At 44.1% G+C, this 16,835-nt stretch overlaps 1 non-coding gene and 1 pseudogene across 1 annotated transcript; one reads left to right on the top strand and one right to left on the bottom strand.

The window, feature by feature from the left end:
- Positions 1–440: 440 nt before the first annotated feature.
- Positions 441–516, bottom strand: TRNAV-GAC (transfer RNA valine (anticodon GAC)). Its single transcript has one exon. It is a non-coding gene; the product is annotated as a tRNA-Val (tRNA).
- Positions 517–1,713: 1,197 nt separating this feature from the next.
- On the top strand, positions 1,714–1,882 carry LOC136314772 (U2 spliceosomal RNA; annotated as a pseudogene).
- The last annotated feature ends 14,953 nt before the right edge of the window (positions 1,883–16,835 follow it).

The raw sequence follows: 16,835 nt of genomic DNA on the forward strand, positions 1-16,835 counted from the left end.
GATGGGCTCTGTGCACAAGGACCACAGTGAGCCAGCCAGTGGGCCCCTGCTGCTCAGCCCTAGCTGGTTGTAGCCGCGAGAGCATGGGCCCGGTGTTTCTGTTTCCATATCTTCTGATTTTTCTTTTCTTTTTTTTTTTTTTTTCTTTTTTTTTTTTTGTATTTTTCTGAAGTTGGAAAAGGGGAGGTAAGTCAGACAGACTCCCGCATGCGCCGGACCGGGATCCACCCAGCATGACCAGGGGGTGATGCTCTGCCCATCTGGGGCCTCGCTCTGTTGCAACCAGAGCCATTCTAGCACCTCAGGCAGAGGCCACAGAGCCATCCTCAGCGCCTGGGCCAACTTGGCTCCAATGGAACCTTGGCTGCTGGAGAGGAAGAGAGAGACAGAGAGGAAGGAGAGGGGGAGGGGTGGAGAAGCAGATGGGCGCCTCTCCTGTGTGCCCTGGCCGGGAATCGAACCCGGGACTCCTGCACGTCAGGCTGATGCTCTACCACTGAGCCAATCTGCCAGGGCCTGATTTTTCAAAAAGCCAGAAAGCCAGAATTTGTGTAAAATCTCCTATTTTAAAATATTGACAAGTAATTCAAAATTTTATAAAACATTGTGTGGGCTAAGCAAAAGTTCTGAAAAAACAGTTCTCTGGATAATAGTTGGATGGGTGCTCACAACTTTTTATCGGACAGGTGGAGATAGAGTACCGGCAGGCTACTGGCTAGTGGGGGCCATCCGCACCTTCTGCACACTGTGCGGGATGCTTTCACATCTGCCGTGCTCCGAGTCCTCCCAAAGGCGGGCACTGTTTATCACAGGAACCCTGATCCCTGTGTCAAAGCTGAGGACGCTGAGGCTCAGACATGTCAAGGTCATGCTGAAGATAGCTCAGCTCCTGAATCCCGGAGCTTCCTTCCTCTTCAGTCCCGTCTCTGACTCCAAAGCTGCCTGCTTATGTGGGGTGGCCTCCCCTGGAATAAAAGGGGGAAAGGTTTTTTGTGGTTTTGGGTTTTTTTAGGGGAAAAATAATTTTATTTTAACAGCCTTTCTACGAAGAAGTGTTGGGGAGCTTTATTAATATGCTAGGGCTGTCGTACAGCGTATCACAAACCAGGGGCTCAGACAACGGACATCCGTCTGCTCAGATTGTCGGGGCAGGAAGTCCGAGCTGGGAGTGTCTGCAGGGGGCTCTCTCAGGCCTCTCTCTTTGGCATGGAGATGACCGTCTTCTTTCTGCATCTTCACTTGGCTTTCCCTCTATGTGACTGTGTCCTGACCTCTTCTTGTAAGGACACCAGTCAGATTGGATTAAGGCTTACGATATGACCTTATTTTGTCCTAATTACCTCTGTAAAGATTCTATCTCCAATAGTCACATTCTGAGGGGCTGAGGGATAAGGCGTCAGCATACAGATTTGGTGGGGGGTGCATAATACAACCCATAATAGAAGCCATCCATTTTCTCGTCACCTCCTGTCCCTTTAGTAACAGCTGTAGTACTGGAGGTGCTGACAGAGGCTTCCTGGGTCAGGCACCTGAGTGTCAGGCAGGGCGCGAGAGCACCTGAGGGTGCACGCTGTGCTCCCCTCCCACAATGCTGAGCCAGCACCCAGCACCCAGCAGCCGAAGCCCACCCTGGAGCTTTATGCTGTGTTTGCATGCCTGAAACAGTTAACCCAGTCCCAAAGCATGGCCTCGATGTTTTAGAATTAATAAAACATCGCTTCTCGGCCTTTTGGCTAAGATCAAGTGTAGAATTAATAAAACATGAGCCATTTAGCAATGCCATCATTTTACTTAGCTCTGTCAGTTTGCTTAGCATATCTGTGTCTTGATTTAAAATAATATTGATATGGACAAGTGACATTATTTATTATATCAAAAATTGGAAACAACCTCAATGTTCAACAAGAGGGTTTAATCAGGTTCTTTGCAGCCTTTGGAAACTATGTTGTGGAAAAATATTTGTAATGTGAGAAAATTCTTGATAGGTGAAGCAGGTTACAAAGAAATATGTACAGTTCAATTCTGTTTCTTTTTAAAAATTTTATTACACATATATATGCATGCCTGTGTGTGCATGAGCTGGGCCATCTGGAGGGTGGAGCCCAGTGTTTAAAATAACCCTCTCTCAGTGGTCAAGTTCTAGCATTTCATTTGTTTCTTGTTTTTCTAAATGTTTCATGTTTTCTATCATAAATACGTTCTATTTTTGCAATAAACAGAAAAACATTACAAGTGCAAATCTTTTTTTTTTTTACAGGGACAGAGAGAGAGTCAAAGAGAGGGATAGATAGGGACAGACAGACAGGAACAGAGAGAGATGAGAAGCATCAATCATTAATTTTTCATTGCGACACCTCAGTTGTTGACTGCTTTCTCATATGCGCCTTGACTGCAGGCCTTCAGCAGACTGAGTAACCCCTTGCTCGAGCCAGCAACCTTGGGTCCAAGCTAGCGAGCTTTTTCCTCAAGCAAGATGAGCCCGCGCTCAAACTGGCAACCTTGGGGTCTCGAACCTGGGTCCTCCGCATCCCAGTCTGATGCTCTATCCACTGCGCCACCGCCTGGTCAGGCACAAATGCAAATCTTGATACAGAAAGATGTAAAAATGTAAACCCTGAAACTTCAGGTTATAGAAAGATTCTTCCAAAGCCTTTTTCTAAAGAAACTCCCTTAGAGCTTTTCACACAGGACTGTGTTTACAAAATTTAATTTATTTGACAATCTCCAAATACAACTCTCAGCTCTGATTACCTGGATTCCAAAATAATGCTGTGACAGCCTGAGAATTTCTTCTGTTTTTTATTTGTTCATCTGATGCTCTATTCCCATGAAAGGGGCTTGTGGAGTGAATTCAGAGAAAGGGTGGGCACCCCAGAGACCTGGATAAAGGGCACTAAAAATAAACAAGTGGGTTAGTTTAATGTGTCCAGAGTATCATCCAAGCAGACCCCAAGAGATGCAAGATGTGACTTCATAGGGACTTTATTCCTTCTCCTTCTTCCCTGATATCCATATGGGGGGATAGTAAACAGTGCCTCTGCACCGCAGTGACTCATAGTGAGCACACACAATGCACGTACAGGCTCAGCTCTGCATCAGCCAAATCTGGCTTTTGATCCCTGCTCTGCCCTTTACCAGAACTACAAGGAATGGAGTATTGCACATCAATAATGTCATTGGTACAAGGCTGCCCAAGGGCTCCTCTGTGTCTGTGCTTCTGCACTTCTTCCTAAGCACAAACCTAGTTGACACTTTCTAATCCTTTTATAGTAAAGAGGGTCACATCTTAAATTTTTTCCAATAGAATTGGGGGGAAATATGTTGACCATTCCCATACCGGACTTGAACACTTCTCACTGACCCACAGGCCAGATGCGGACAACCCAGTGGAGGACCCTGAAGTTTAGAGCAAGCTACCTGATAAAATTTTCTGGAATAGTAGAAAACTTCTATTCTGTCTTGTCTAATACAGTAGCTACTAGTCACATGTGGCTATTGAGTACTGAAAATGTGGCTAGCGTGACTTTGGAAGTAAATTTTTACCTTTAATCAATTTAAATAGTTGCATATGACTTGTGACCACCGTCTTGGTTGGTACAGTTCTGGAAGTTGGCAGATGCAGAAGTTAAAAGTATCACAGGCTTGGCAGGGCACCCTCTCCCTTCTGTCTCCCTTGCTCCACTTGCATTGCTTTGTGATGTGAGCAAGAAATGAACGGCTCTTCAGATAGGCCCAACCAGTGAGAGCGAGCTAGGCTGCCCTCACATAGACACATGTCCTGGCTACCGCTTTTATGAAGAAAAGACAATGCAGTTTACTACTCACCCACTGTACAAGCTCAGGGAATGCCAAGGGCCTCTGCTGAGATCTAGTTTTCAACATAATCTGTGGCATTGAGTATTCTGTTTAAAATACAAAGCGGTGTCTTTATGGTTCAGAAATAAAGAGCTTCACTTGATGACGTAGTCATGCTGAGCCCAGCTTTAAGCTGGGTAGGAAGGTTCTGTTCCATTCAACAAAAGTTCTAATTGTATTTTGTAACCATTTTAAAGTGTACATGTCCAACCTATGACAGAGAAAGGGCCATCTGGTTTAATGATTTTTGGCTTAGGAGAAGTAAACATGAAAGGAATGTATACGTTTTAATCCTCAAGAGGTTGGCTTCTCTGCTGAAGAGGAAATGAGCCCCATGTCCAGGAGGGTCCGCCAAGAAGAGGCCAAACAGTGTGCTCTCGGGGGTTCTCGCAGAGCCAGGAACAGCACTCACCATCCCTCTCCGCCATTTCCATGGTAAGATGGTGATGATGACTCACTGCAGCAGCAGGACACCTGGTGTCTCTGGTACCAACAGTGAGAGAGGGTCTTTGAAGTTTCCATCCAGAGCAGGAAGGGCTAGGATAGCAGGAGCCACCTTACCTGCTCTCTGTGCCCATCTCAGGGCAGAGCTTGTGACACCTGTTTCATTGTAAAGAGAACCAGTTTTGGAGTCAGACAGACCTCTACCAAGATCCTGAACCTATCATTTAGCAGCTTGAACAAGTCACTTCACCTCCCTGAGCTTTGTTCTCTTTCACTGAGGGATAATAATAGACCCACCTCACAAAGCTACAGCAAGGACAAGATGAACTGGTATCTAAGGAGGCATTTAGGACAGGACTTCATGAAGAGTCTGGACCTTGGGGAACAGAGCGTTTGGAGCACATCATTCCAACCCTGGCACATCACAGAGGATCTCTAGGGTGGTCCGATTATGAGGATGTGGGCTCATGTGTTAATGAAGAAGCGCCCCTCACACTCTAGTGTGCATGCATATAACTGGAACTTTTATTTAAATGAGATTCTGAGTTAGTAGGATTATGTAAAATAAGTGAGTTTCCAGGTAATTTGAAGGCTGCTGGTCACTGACCTCACCTTTGAAGAGCAAGGAATTGGAGGTCTTGTCCTTATCTGGGTTTCCCTCTTCTGTTGCCCACACAGAGGCCATACATTGTCAAGCCATTTTAGATTCGAGGCTTAGCAAAAGGCTAAGTTCTCCCCCCTCCCTCCATCTCCAGATTTGGCTTTGACGCTGAGTATTTGCACCCACTCCACTTGCTTCCTTGAGTTGCTGGAAGCAATATACATGCCCTTCCTCTGACTCTTTGTTTGTTTCAGATGTTGGTAGATTTCACTAATGTATCCTGTTTTTGCCTTGGGAGAGTTCCTGTCTTAGCCTTGGAGGTGCAACTTTGTATAAAGGTCCTTGATTTGCATATGGCTATATAATATAGCAAACTGGGGCTATGGGGCACTTGGATACTGCCAGGCATTTTGAAGAGTCCTCCCAGTCCCATCGTTTTTGTTTTGATAAGTGTGTTTCCTTAATTCCACGCCGCCGTTAGGAGCTGTGCTGGTCCACGGCAGGCTGCACTGTGTGGGGATGGTGGGGACATGTGGGGCAAGGACCATGCAGAGTGGGCAGCCAGAGGGAGAGGTAGGCAGATGAGTCAAGAAGTTGTGGAAAGAGATGGATTACAGGTTTCAACTCTGATCAGACTTTAAAGTCACCTGGAGAGCTTTAAAAAGTATCCATTGTCATGTCTCACCCCAGGAATACTGACTCAATTGATTGGGATGGGGCCGGTCATGACATATTAAAGAAAAAACTCCCCAGGTTATCCACGTGTGCAGCCAGGGCTGAGAATGGCAGGGCTAGACACGAGGCAGCTTTCCCAGGTGGAAAGAATCAGGATGGGATCTTATCAAGATAACAGATCAGGCTTGGTTTTGGTTTGAGAGGCTGATGGCTCGGCAGGGCAGGAGGGGAGAGCCTCATGGATATTACAAGTAACAGAAGGCAATTGATTAAAACTTTGAAAAATCAGATCCTTTTGGTCAAGCTGTTAAAAAACAAACAAACAAAGAAACAAACAAAAAACACTAAATCTCTGCTTTACCTGAAATGACAACTTAGCTTGTGGGTTATTGGAGTGATTTTTTTGTTAAGGAGCTGAGAGTAAATGGAAGATGTGAAATCCATGCCATTCATTGGAATTAGAGGCTCCTATTTTCTCATTAACATTGTGGATTTGATTGTACTCTATGTTCACAGAGGTTACTACTGCACAATATGTTTATATATCAGAGAACAGAAATCAGCCTTGACTGCTAGCATTCACCAGGTACCGCGGCAATGGGTCTCTATTCAGGGTGCCATGAGCCCAGCACAAGCACTTCAACAAATTGTGACCAGTGAACATAATTAGTTTTACTGTGATTGAATTTATACTCTTGAAGCCCAGGTGTGGGCTGCCACTTGTCACCGGAAGCCAGCTCAGAGTTGGCCCTTTTCCAGCCTTGACGGAAAGCTCAGCATCCTTCTGAGAGCTAGGCATGCCAAGCAGCTTTGAATGTCGTGGTTTTATGGAAGATTCCTTATGTCTTGGGGTGGGGGCTACATGAGGCACAGCACATTTCACTTAAGCAAATCCCATTAGCCACGTCTCTCCCCCGTGCCTGTGCACCCAGCCAACAAGGGGGTTTTCCTCTCACGCCCCACCCCCAAGTCTACTTCCTGGGAGCAGAGTGTGGCTCTGTCCTCGTTGCTCCATTTGTGGCCGCCTAGACCAGGCACAGTAAACACAGGTCCTCTAGAAACTTGGACCCACCCCCTTTACATCTATGTCATAAACTGTTACCTGGATGTTGAGCAGTTTATTCTGATGTGTGTGCAAATCTAGGCACAATTTCTGGAAGGAAGAAATCACAGCTGAAGAAGCTGTCCAGGAGAGGCCTTTGCCTAAAGAGTCACACAGTCAACGGTTGCTCATGACTGCATGTTGAAATCATAGGGAGAGTTCTTACAATGCTAATGCCTACATCACAGCCCAGAGACTCTGATTTCATTGTCCTAGGCATTGGGATTCTTAAAACTTCCATAAATCATTCCTCAGGTTCAGCCAATTGAGACACACTATTCTATACAAATTGCTTAATGCAAAAAGACAAGTGAATGGACACACGATTTTTACATTATAGTAGCAATTGCCTCCTACTGATTGCTGACCTATTTAGTCTTGTCTTGAGTATTTTAATCCCTTGAGTATTTTAATCCATCCAAAATTCTATCATCAGAAAGTACAGTAGTTCTCTCTTATTCACAGGGGATGCATTCGTCAGTTAATACCAAACCCTATATTAACTATAATATGTTTTCCCTCTATATAACTATAATAAAATTTGATTTATAAATTAAATTAGGCACAGTAAGAGATTAAGAACAAGTTATAATAAAATAAAACAATTATAACAATGCACTGTAATAAAAGTTGTATGAATGTGCTCTCTCTCTTTCTGATAACCAAGATGGCTGCTAGTGACTAATGGGTGGGTAGTCTATACAGTGTGGAGACACTGGGCTGGATGGGGTGAGACAGTGCGAGCTTTCATCACACTACTCAGAATGGTGTGTCATTTTAAACTTATAAATCATTTATTTTTGGAATTTTCCATTTAATATTTTTGGCCTGAGGCTGACTGCTGTTAACTGAAACCGTGGAAAATGAAACCTTGGATGGTGGGTGGGGGGGGACTACTGTATATACAAAGAATGGTTGAGAACTACTGAGTTATTGTGCCTTGGTAAGACAAAGAGGCCATTATGGCAGAGAGTGAGAGAGAGGGAGGTAAAGAGAGAAAAGGAGGAAGCAAAAGAGGGAGGAAGAGAGAGAGGGAGAGAATATTTATTTTTGAACCAGGATTGAGAAGAAATATCAGCTCCTTGTGCCAAACCAGTAGCCCTGTAAGCATGGTGCTCCTTCAGCATAGATGAGGACACTGGGTGCCAGGGAGCTCTAGTGTCTCTCCTTTTCATGGTTTCTATTCACTTGACAGAAAGCACTGCAGAAAAATTAGAACTACAGAACCAGCTCAAACTGGTCTTCTTCTGTATGTAAGGAGACCCAGAACCAAAGCTACAGCACTCAGAAGTTATACTATGAACCCTTACCTACTCCCCACAGGAGACCAAAGGACCATACTGAACACTGAAACCCTTTCAGAATGAAGGCTCTGTTGTCTAGGAAGATCTGGAGCTGAAACCTTTTCAGATTCTGCTCCTGGGTCAAGGAGATAGGTTTGAGTGGTGCCTCCTATCTCCCACAGGTTGACATAGCTGTAAAAGCTCTTACTTTTCTTAAAAGTCAGCACCATGGCATGGCTTCTAGGCACATCAGGCAGCAGTCCTTTTGGCAGCCACGAAGTTAAATTCAATCTTGTGACCACCTGCTTGAGGCACTGTAGTCCCCATGGGGGGCTCTGTGGCCACCCCTGAGAGGCCACCTTGCGTGGTTAGTCTAGAGCCTCGCTGCTGGGACCTGCCCAGTGCCCCAGGCTCTTTGGCACCACTTTCACTTTGGGGAAAAGAAACAGCTTCTGGATCAAACTTCTTTTGGGTGAGAAGCCTATTAAAACACGCTGTGCCTAAAGTGCCTAACAGCCTCGTCAGAATCGTGGGTTAGAGCCAGACGGTGGGCAGATTTTGTTTGGTTAGAATCCTGAATCTTAGGGCTAGGATTGTGGGTTAAAGTCCTATCTTAAGGGAATGGGAGGGGGAGAGGGGGAGGGGGAGGGGCACAGAGAGAACAAGATGGAGGGTGACGGAGGACAATCTGACTTTGGGTGATGGGTATGCAACATGATTGAACGACAAGATAACCTGGACTTGTTATCTTTGAATATATGTATCCTGATTTATTGATGTCACCCCATTAAAAAAATAAAATTATAAAAAAAAAATAAAAAAAAAGAGACACAATATAAAAAGTTACAGCCATCCTGGTACTCAAAGGATTGGATTAGAGTCCTGAACCTTGGGTTAGAGTCCCAGGTTTTGGATGTCTTTGTGTGTGTGTGTGTGTGTGTGTGTGTGACAGAAACAGAGCGAGAGAGAGACAGATAGGAACAGACAGGAAGGGAGAAAGATAAGAAACATCAATTCTTTGTTGCGACATTTTAGTTGTTCATTGATTGCTTTCTCATATGTGCCTTGACTGGGGGGGGGGGCATACAGCAGAGCGAGTGACCCCTTGCTCAAGCCAGTAACCTTGAGTTAAAGCTGGTGAGCCTTGCTCAAACCAGATGAGCCTGCACTCAAGATGGCGACCCCGGGGTTTTGAACCTGAGTCCTCTGCATCCCAGTCTGATGTTCTATGTACTGCACCACTGCCTGGTCAGGCTGAATGTCTTTGTTTATGTCTGATTGTTTTATCTGTTAAGAATTGGTTAATAAGGTTTAAAAGGGGATAACCACAGAAAACTTTATTGAATCTGCTCTTTGTCATTTTTGTTCTGATAATCGTGAGAAATCTTTCAAAATGAAGAATGCTAATATTTTATTTGACTGTAGTCTTTTGGGGTGTAGTCTTCAAAACTAGTCAATATTTAGCTATGAGCTTACTAAGAGGAAAATGCTTTGCTTTTGTCACACCGCCTGGTCCCAGTATCAGTTGGAGTTGGGAGAAATGGTCCTTAACCTATAATATTATTTTACATTTAGGCCTGCTTTGCAAAAGAAAGGGGAAATGGGAATAAATCCCTTAGGTACAACCATTTATGTCTTTATATCAGAATAAATTTTGCAGAAACCCTCCACGGAAGCCTGTCTTACCTAAGTCAGAGCCAAATGATGATCCTGATGTACTAGGCCTGGCTCCTCCTTCGGCCCCTCCCATAATTCCCTGCTGTGTGAAGTGGGAATTCCTGTGAGTAGCACCGAGGCTTCCAACAGTTCTCCAAGGGTCACAGGTCCAGCCCTGTGCCCTTCCTGCCAGTAGGTCAGAAGGGGACTGTCTACCTCCCTGTATTCCCTGGTGGACTCAATTCAGCCTCGGGGTTACTCTTCCTCAGGCAGGGAAATACCTGTTGAGACAAGTTCCTGCAGATCTAGATGACCAAGGTCAACCTAAAGGATTTGTATACTTGTACTACCCCTTGTCTAACTCTGATTTATATAATTGGAAGAGTAATATTCCATCCTACTGAGATAATCCTAAAAATGTGGAGAACCTCTTTGCCTCTATTTTTGCTACTCATCATCCTAAGTGGGCTGATACCAAGTCCTCATGAATAATTCCTCACTCCAGAGGAATGTAGGATGGTACTAGAGAAGGCCCACCAAAAAGTCAAGAGGCTCCAGGAATTACAACCAAACAATCCAGTCAGGACCTCAGCAGTGCAGCCATCTCTGGAACAGAACCAGAGTGTGGCCACAATGAACTAGGAGACTGAGAAAAGTTAAACCATCATAAGGAATGTCTGATAGTGGGACTTCACAAAGGGATCCCAAAACCAGAGGTCTTGAATAAGATCCAGGTAGTGCAAGGTCCCAGGGAGAACCCACCCACATTCCTTGAAAGCATTCTTGAGGTTTCCCAACAATATACTGATATTGATCGTGAACACCCAGATAACATGAGACTGTTTGATATGACCTTTATCAACCAGAGTATTTCAGACATAAGGAAAAAAAGGCATACAAAAACTGGAAGGGGTCTGAGGATAGCAGTGTTCAACTGGTTGAGTTTATTTTAAAATGTTAATAGCCAAGATCAAATTCAGGAAAGGCTAAAGCTACATGATGTGAGATGGATGACACACTGCTCTGCTCACAGAAGCCTCAGCTGTGACCAGCCAAGACCCAATGCAATGTCCATAGGAAAGAACAGACAATGATAGGTAGAACCCGGGACCGACAACTAGGCCACAAAGGTCATCCATCTCTTGGACCACAACAGTGTGCCTTTTGTAGTCACAAAGGATTCTGGAAATGGGTCTGTTGCAACCTTCTTTGGCCAGAAAGAAAAGGGACTGTCTGCAAAACGTCCCACCAGATACCATAACTCTGATTGTGACCAAGAATGACAGGGCTTGGGACTCCTTTAGAGACATTAACCAAATTGTAGACATTCATTGGCATTTACAATTTTATCTGGAGACTTTTTCTGGCTTATAGTTCTGGACTGAAAAGCTGCATTTTACTGATATTCCTGAGTCCCGAGTCCCAAGACCTTCGTTTTTTTATGAGAAGAGGGGAGATAGTGGAACAGACTCCCACCTGTGCCCCAACCTGGCTGCACCCTGCAGCTGCTGTCTGGGGCCAGTGCTCGAATCCACTGAGTTATCCTCAGTACCCAGGGCTGATGCTTGGACCACAATGGCTGCTGGAGGAGAAGAGGGAGAGAAAGGGGAGGAGAAAGGGGAGAGAAGCAGATGCTCGCTTCTCCTGCGTGCCCTGATTGGGAATAGAACCTGGGACATCCATATGCTGGGCCGAAGCTTTATCCACTGAGCCACTGGCCAGGGCCAGGAACTCTTTGCCTTAGAACGGGGTGATGCAGAGACAAATGTGAAACAACAAGGTTGCTGGATGGTGCTCCCACAAGGATTTTAAAATGCCCCCACATTGCTATTGAATGGGTTTAGACAATTTTTTACTTTCCTGATCTTTGGGGAATTTCTTGCTTCATGGAAATCTCAGTCTACAAGAAAGGCTGAACAGATGAATACATCAAGAAACCAACTTAACTTTGAATAAGGTCTTATCAGTTGCCCTGCTTAGGGTAAGAGTAGCTCCTGGAAGCAAGCTTTAATTGAGCTCATATGAAATGTTACCTGGGAGGCCCTTTCTTAAACATACTGTAAACAAATTATATGCCATAAATGTGTGCAGTCTCTAGGTGTTTCTTTATCTGGTCCTCAAGACTTGGAAAAATCAACAGTGAGGGTCAGCTGCAACGCACATGGAATGGACCCTATGAAGTCCCTCTTGTTAGTTACTTTTCAAAAGAAACAAGATGACAGACCCCACCTGTCCAAATAGAGAAGACACAGATATCTCAAAAGAAGACTGCTCTACCTCAAGAGTCTGAGATAGGCCTGTATGAACCTCAGTTATCTAGCTTATCTTGCTACGAATGGGTTTAAATAATTGTTTCCTTTCCTGGTTGCAATATTTGCTTGTATAGTCCCAGTCCTGACTTAATTTGCCCCCTATCAGCAGGAAGTGGCTAGAGCAGTCATCACCCCTAGGGATTTGTAACTGCAGAACCAGCTCAGACTGCTTCTATCCTGTTTCAATAAGACCCAAAACCAACGTTTCATCGCTCACAAGTAACACTTGTGAACCCTTAACTGCCGCCCACCATGGAACTGGAACCTGAACACTGGAAACCTTTCAGAAGCGGATGCTCTGCTGTCCAGGAAGATGTGGTGCAGAAACCTCTTAAAATCCTGCCCTGAACTCTGGGTCAGGGAGACATTTGAGCGATACCTCCTGTCTCCTGCAGGCTGACTCAACAATAAAAGCTCATGGTTTCTGTTGAGCAGCGGGCCCTTGCTAGGTAACAAAATAATACAACAAAGACGTTAAGAACTGAAGGAAAGGGGAGGAGAGGCTGGGGAATATGGGGAAGCAGGTAGTCAAGGAAGATGTCTGCTGCTCACTCACACCCAAGCTGTCCTGCAAGTGCACCTGTGCGCGCATTAAAAGGTGCCCAGCTGGATGCACTCAGCTGCCACCCCAAGGTACGTGGGGTACCTGGAACACTTCTGTGTGTGTTTTGTGTGTGTGTGTGTGCAAGAGAAACAGAGAGTTCGTGCCTTAATAGCAAGCTATCCTCAAAGGCAGTAAGGGATCATGAAAACTGGAACAATAAAGCTGGGCTTCATCTCTCCTGGAAACACCTCTCGCACAGGATGTGAAGCTGATCCCACCACAGCAGTGAGCTTTGTTTCCCCTCTGACCTTCCTGTGACTCTTGGGGTTCAAATACGTTACTTAAGAATGTACTTTGCTGTCAGAGTAATGGCGGGGTAGGAAGCGATACCGATAAATCTCCCCCAAAACTCAACAAGATCTTCAACCAGAATCAGAAAAACCTATACTTGGAGCTTCCAGATGCTTCGCAATATACCCAAAGGTATGATTGAGTGAAAAATTGGCTAAATATATACCAAACCCCGAAGGAAATAGGGAGTAAGAAATGCTCCGCCTTCCTCACTAACCTAAACAGGGTGGCTTTCTCTGGTAACTGTGAATATAGAAACTGAGGCGGGCAAAGGGGGTGAATAGATCCAGGCCGCCGTGGCACAAACGGCCAAACCAGGCTGTGGCACGGAGATCCAAGCCGAGGAAAATCTGATCCTGTGGCAACCCCGGGCAATACAAGCTAACACTCGCGCCAAACCCAAACAAAGAAAGACAAGCGGAGCGGCCATTTTACCAGGTCTCCTGGTCTGTGCGCAGTTAGTGGGCGAGAATTTCTTCCTAGGCCCCGAGAGTTGGTTCCCCTTGTTGCCCCACGGAGAGGCAGGGTCAGAGGCCTTTCTGTGGGCCGAGGGCAGAGTCTCTGGGCAGCCCCAGCACCCTGGGAAAGCCACGCATGGGAGGGAGTGACAACTAATTCCAACGGTGGAGATTTTCCGTGCTGGAGGGTGTTTCACTCAGAGGGAAACGCGGCCGGCCTCATATCCTGGTTTGTGCGCGCAGATAAGGAGTGAGCAATTCCTCCGAGTGCCTCGGCAGTGCGCGCCATGTTATCGCACAGAGGGGCAGAGTCAGGGGCCTTTGTGTGGGCCAAAGCGGAATCTCGAGCCGCCCCAGCGCCTTGCAAAAGCCGCGCACGGGGACGGAGCGAGACTCAATTCCAATGCTGCAACTTTTCCCTGCGGTTGGGGGTTTCACTCAGAGTGTGAGACTGCTGGCTGGATATCCTGGTCGCAGACAGTGAGTGAGAGTTTCCTCCAAGCGCCCCGGAAGTGGGCGCCTGCTTCTGTTACCGGACAGAGTGGCAGAGCCAGAGGTCTTTGAGTGGGTGGAAAGCCCGCCTGATTATGCTAGCAGCTCTGACTGACTGAGCCTTACCCAGAGCCCTGTGCTGAGTGGAAATAGAGTGGGGAGTTGCCAGCTCTTTGAGCCTCTTACTATCCAGGCAGAGGCAGCAGCAACCCCATAGCTGGATTATCAGGCTACTAATTGAGGAAGGAAAGACTAGGAGAAAGGCTCCAGGAACACGGACTCTCTCACTGTCGGAGCCTATAAATGCTAATGAGCCTCGACTGCCAACGAGACTAAAGCACAATACATGACATTGCCATAGAGACTTATCAACTGCAAACCTCTACCTGAGCGTGCCAAAGGGGCAGAACCCGGGGTACAGAGTCACCGACCAGGAAGAGGGAGAGAAAAGAAAAAGCAAGAAGATAACCTCTCAAAATCAAGAATAATCTGCAGACTTTATAACCTATCCCATTTTATTATATTTGTTTGTTTGTTTCTCTTATCTTCATTCCTGATACTTTTTTTTCCTCCTCCAATTTGGCCGATTAACTCTCTACCGGTCTTACTCTCTCCTCTCCTTGAACTACACTACCCATAAGTGTTACATCTCCCATTATCTTTTCTCTTCTCTTCCTTTCTCTCTATGAGGGTTGCACTCCAAAACCCTTAACTCTCTCTCTCTCTCTCTCCTTTCTTTTTTCTTCTTTTAGTGGTTCCCTCTTTTTTTCTCTCTCTCTCTTTCTTTTCTCCCTCTATATTAGTGTCTTCCTTTCTCCTTTACATCTCCTCTCATTCAAACCTCAATAACAAACAAATTATCTTATCTGGGACTCAAACCTATGTTTGTGGCATTTTGGGGGGGGTTTTACTTCACCTTTTTAACTCACTAGCAGTGCTCCCATCCCTGGCTCTCCATATTATCTAGTTCTTGTTCCACTAAATACAACAGTAATTTTTTAATTTGTCCCCCCATTTTTCCGTTTTCCTCTTATTCCTCTCATCATAACTCTTAGACAACCAACACCTAAAAGCAAATCATTTTATTCTTGACCCAAATTTTTTCCTTATTTGCTTTTTGTGGGTCCATACACTCTTTTTTTTTTCTTTTTTCTTTTTTTTTTCCTTTTTTTTGTCTTTTTTTTTGCCCCTTTATTACTTTTCCCCAATTCAGGCCCTCCATCACAGGCATTGTTTGTTATAATTCACAGTCCACCACAAGATTTTCTCAAGAAAGAGGGGAGAAGAAAGGAGAGGAAAAAAAGAGGGGGGGAATAATTTCCTTTCTTTTTAAATATTTATTTTATTTAATTTTTCTTTATTTCATTATTAATTTTTTTAAAAAAAAACATCTTTCGATTTTTTATTTTTTTTATTTTTTTTTAACTTTTTATTCTTTATTAAATCTCATTAATACTATCAACAAAACCACCCTCAGATGCCATTAAGGAAGAGAAAATAGAATATCATGGATACAAAAGAAAGAGAGGTAACACAGATAGAAGAGGAAAAATCTATGGAGAAAAAATTTAATATATTGGAAACCTTGGAGCTAAATGACAGAGAATTCAAGATAGAAATCCTAAAAATCCTCCGAGATATACAAGAAAACACAGAAAGGCAATTTAGGGAGCTCAGAAAACAACTCAATGAACACAAAGAATATATGTCCAAGGAAATTGAAACTATAAAAACAAACCAAACAGAGATGAAAAACTCAATTCATGAGCTGAAAAACGAAGTAACAAGCTTAGCTAATAGAACAGGTCAGATAGAAGAGAGGATTAGTAAAATAGAAGACAAGCAACTTGAGGCACAACAGAGAGAAGAAGAAAGAGACTCAAAAATTAAAAAAAATGAGATAGCCCTACAAGAATTATCTGACTCCATCAAAAAGAATAACATAAGAATAATAGGTATATCAGAGGGAGAAGAGAAAGAAAATGGAATGGAGAACATACTCAAACAAATAATAGATGAGAACTTCCCAAGCCTGTGGAAAGAACTAAAGCCTCAAGTTCAAGAAGCAAACAGAACTCCAAGTTTTCTTAACCCCAACAAACCTACTCCAAGGCATATCATAATGAAATTGACACAAACCAACAGCAAAGAAAAAATTCTCAAGGCAGCCAGGGAAAAGAAGAATACAACATATAAATGAAGGCCCATTAGATTATCATCAGATTTCTCAGCAGAAACTCTACAAGCTAGAAGAGAGTGGACCCCAATATTTAAAGTCCTGAAAGAGAGGAACTTTCAGCCCTGAATACTATACCCATCAAAGCTATCCTTCAAATATGAAGGAGAAATAAAAACATTCACAGATACAGAAAAGATGAGGGAATTTATCATCAGAAAACCCCCACTCCAGGAATTACTAAAGGGGGTTCTCCAATCAGATACAAAAAACAAAAAAAAAACAGAGCCACAAGTAAAAGCTCCAAGAAGAACACAATAAAACCAAATTTAAACTGTGACAACAACAAAAAGAAAGAGGGGGAGAAGATGGAGATTAACAGTAGCAAAGGACGATGGAGTGCAAAAGTACTCACAAAATAGTTCGCTACAATGAACAGGGTAGGGACCCTTTTCATTACTCAAAGGTAACCACCATTGAAAAAACCACCACAGAAGCACATGAGATAAAAAAGATAGCAACAGAGGAAAGATGTATGGAATACAACCAAATAAAAACAAAAGATAGAAAAACGAAAGAGAAGGATCAAACAAGACACAAAACTAACAGAAAGCAAGATATATAAAATGGCAATAGGGAACTCACAAGTATCAATAATTACACTAAATGTAAATGGATTAAACTCACCAATAAAAAGGCACAGAGTAGCAGAATGGATTAAAAAAGAAAATCCAACTGTATGCTGCCTACAGGAAACTCATCTAAGTAACAAGGATAAAAACAAATTCAAAGTGAAAGGCTGGAAAACAATACTCCAAGCAAATAACATCCAAAAAAAAGCAGGTGTAGCAATACTCATATCGGATAATGCTGACTACAAGACAGG

The sequence above is a fragment of the Saccopteryx bilineata genome, chromosome 10 (assembly GCF_036850765.1).
Source record: "Saccopteryx bilineata isolate mSacBil1 chromosome 10, mSacBil1_pri_phased_curated, whole genome shotgun sequence".
In the NCBI taxonomy this organism is placed as follows: Eukaryota; Metazoa; Chordata; class Mammalia; order Chiroptera; family Emballonuridae; genus Saccopteryx; species Saccopteryx bilineata.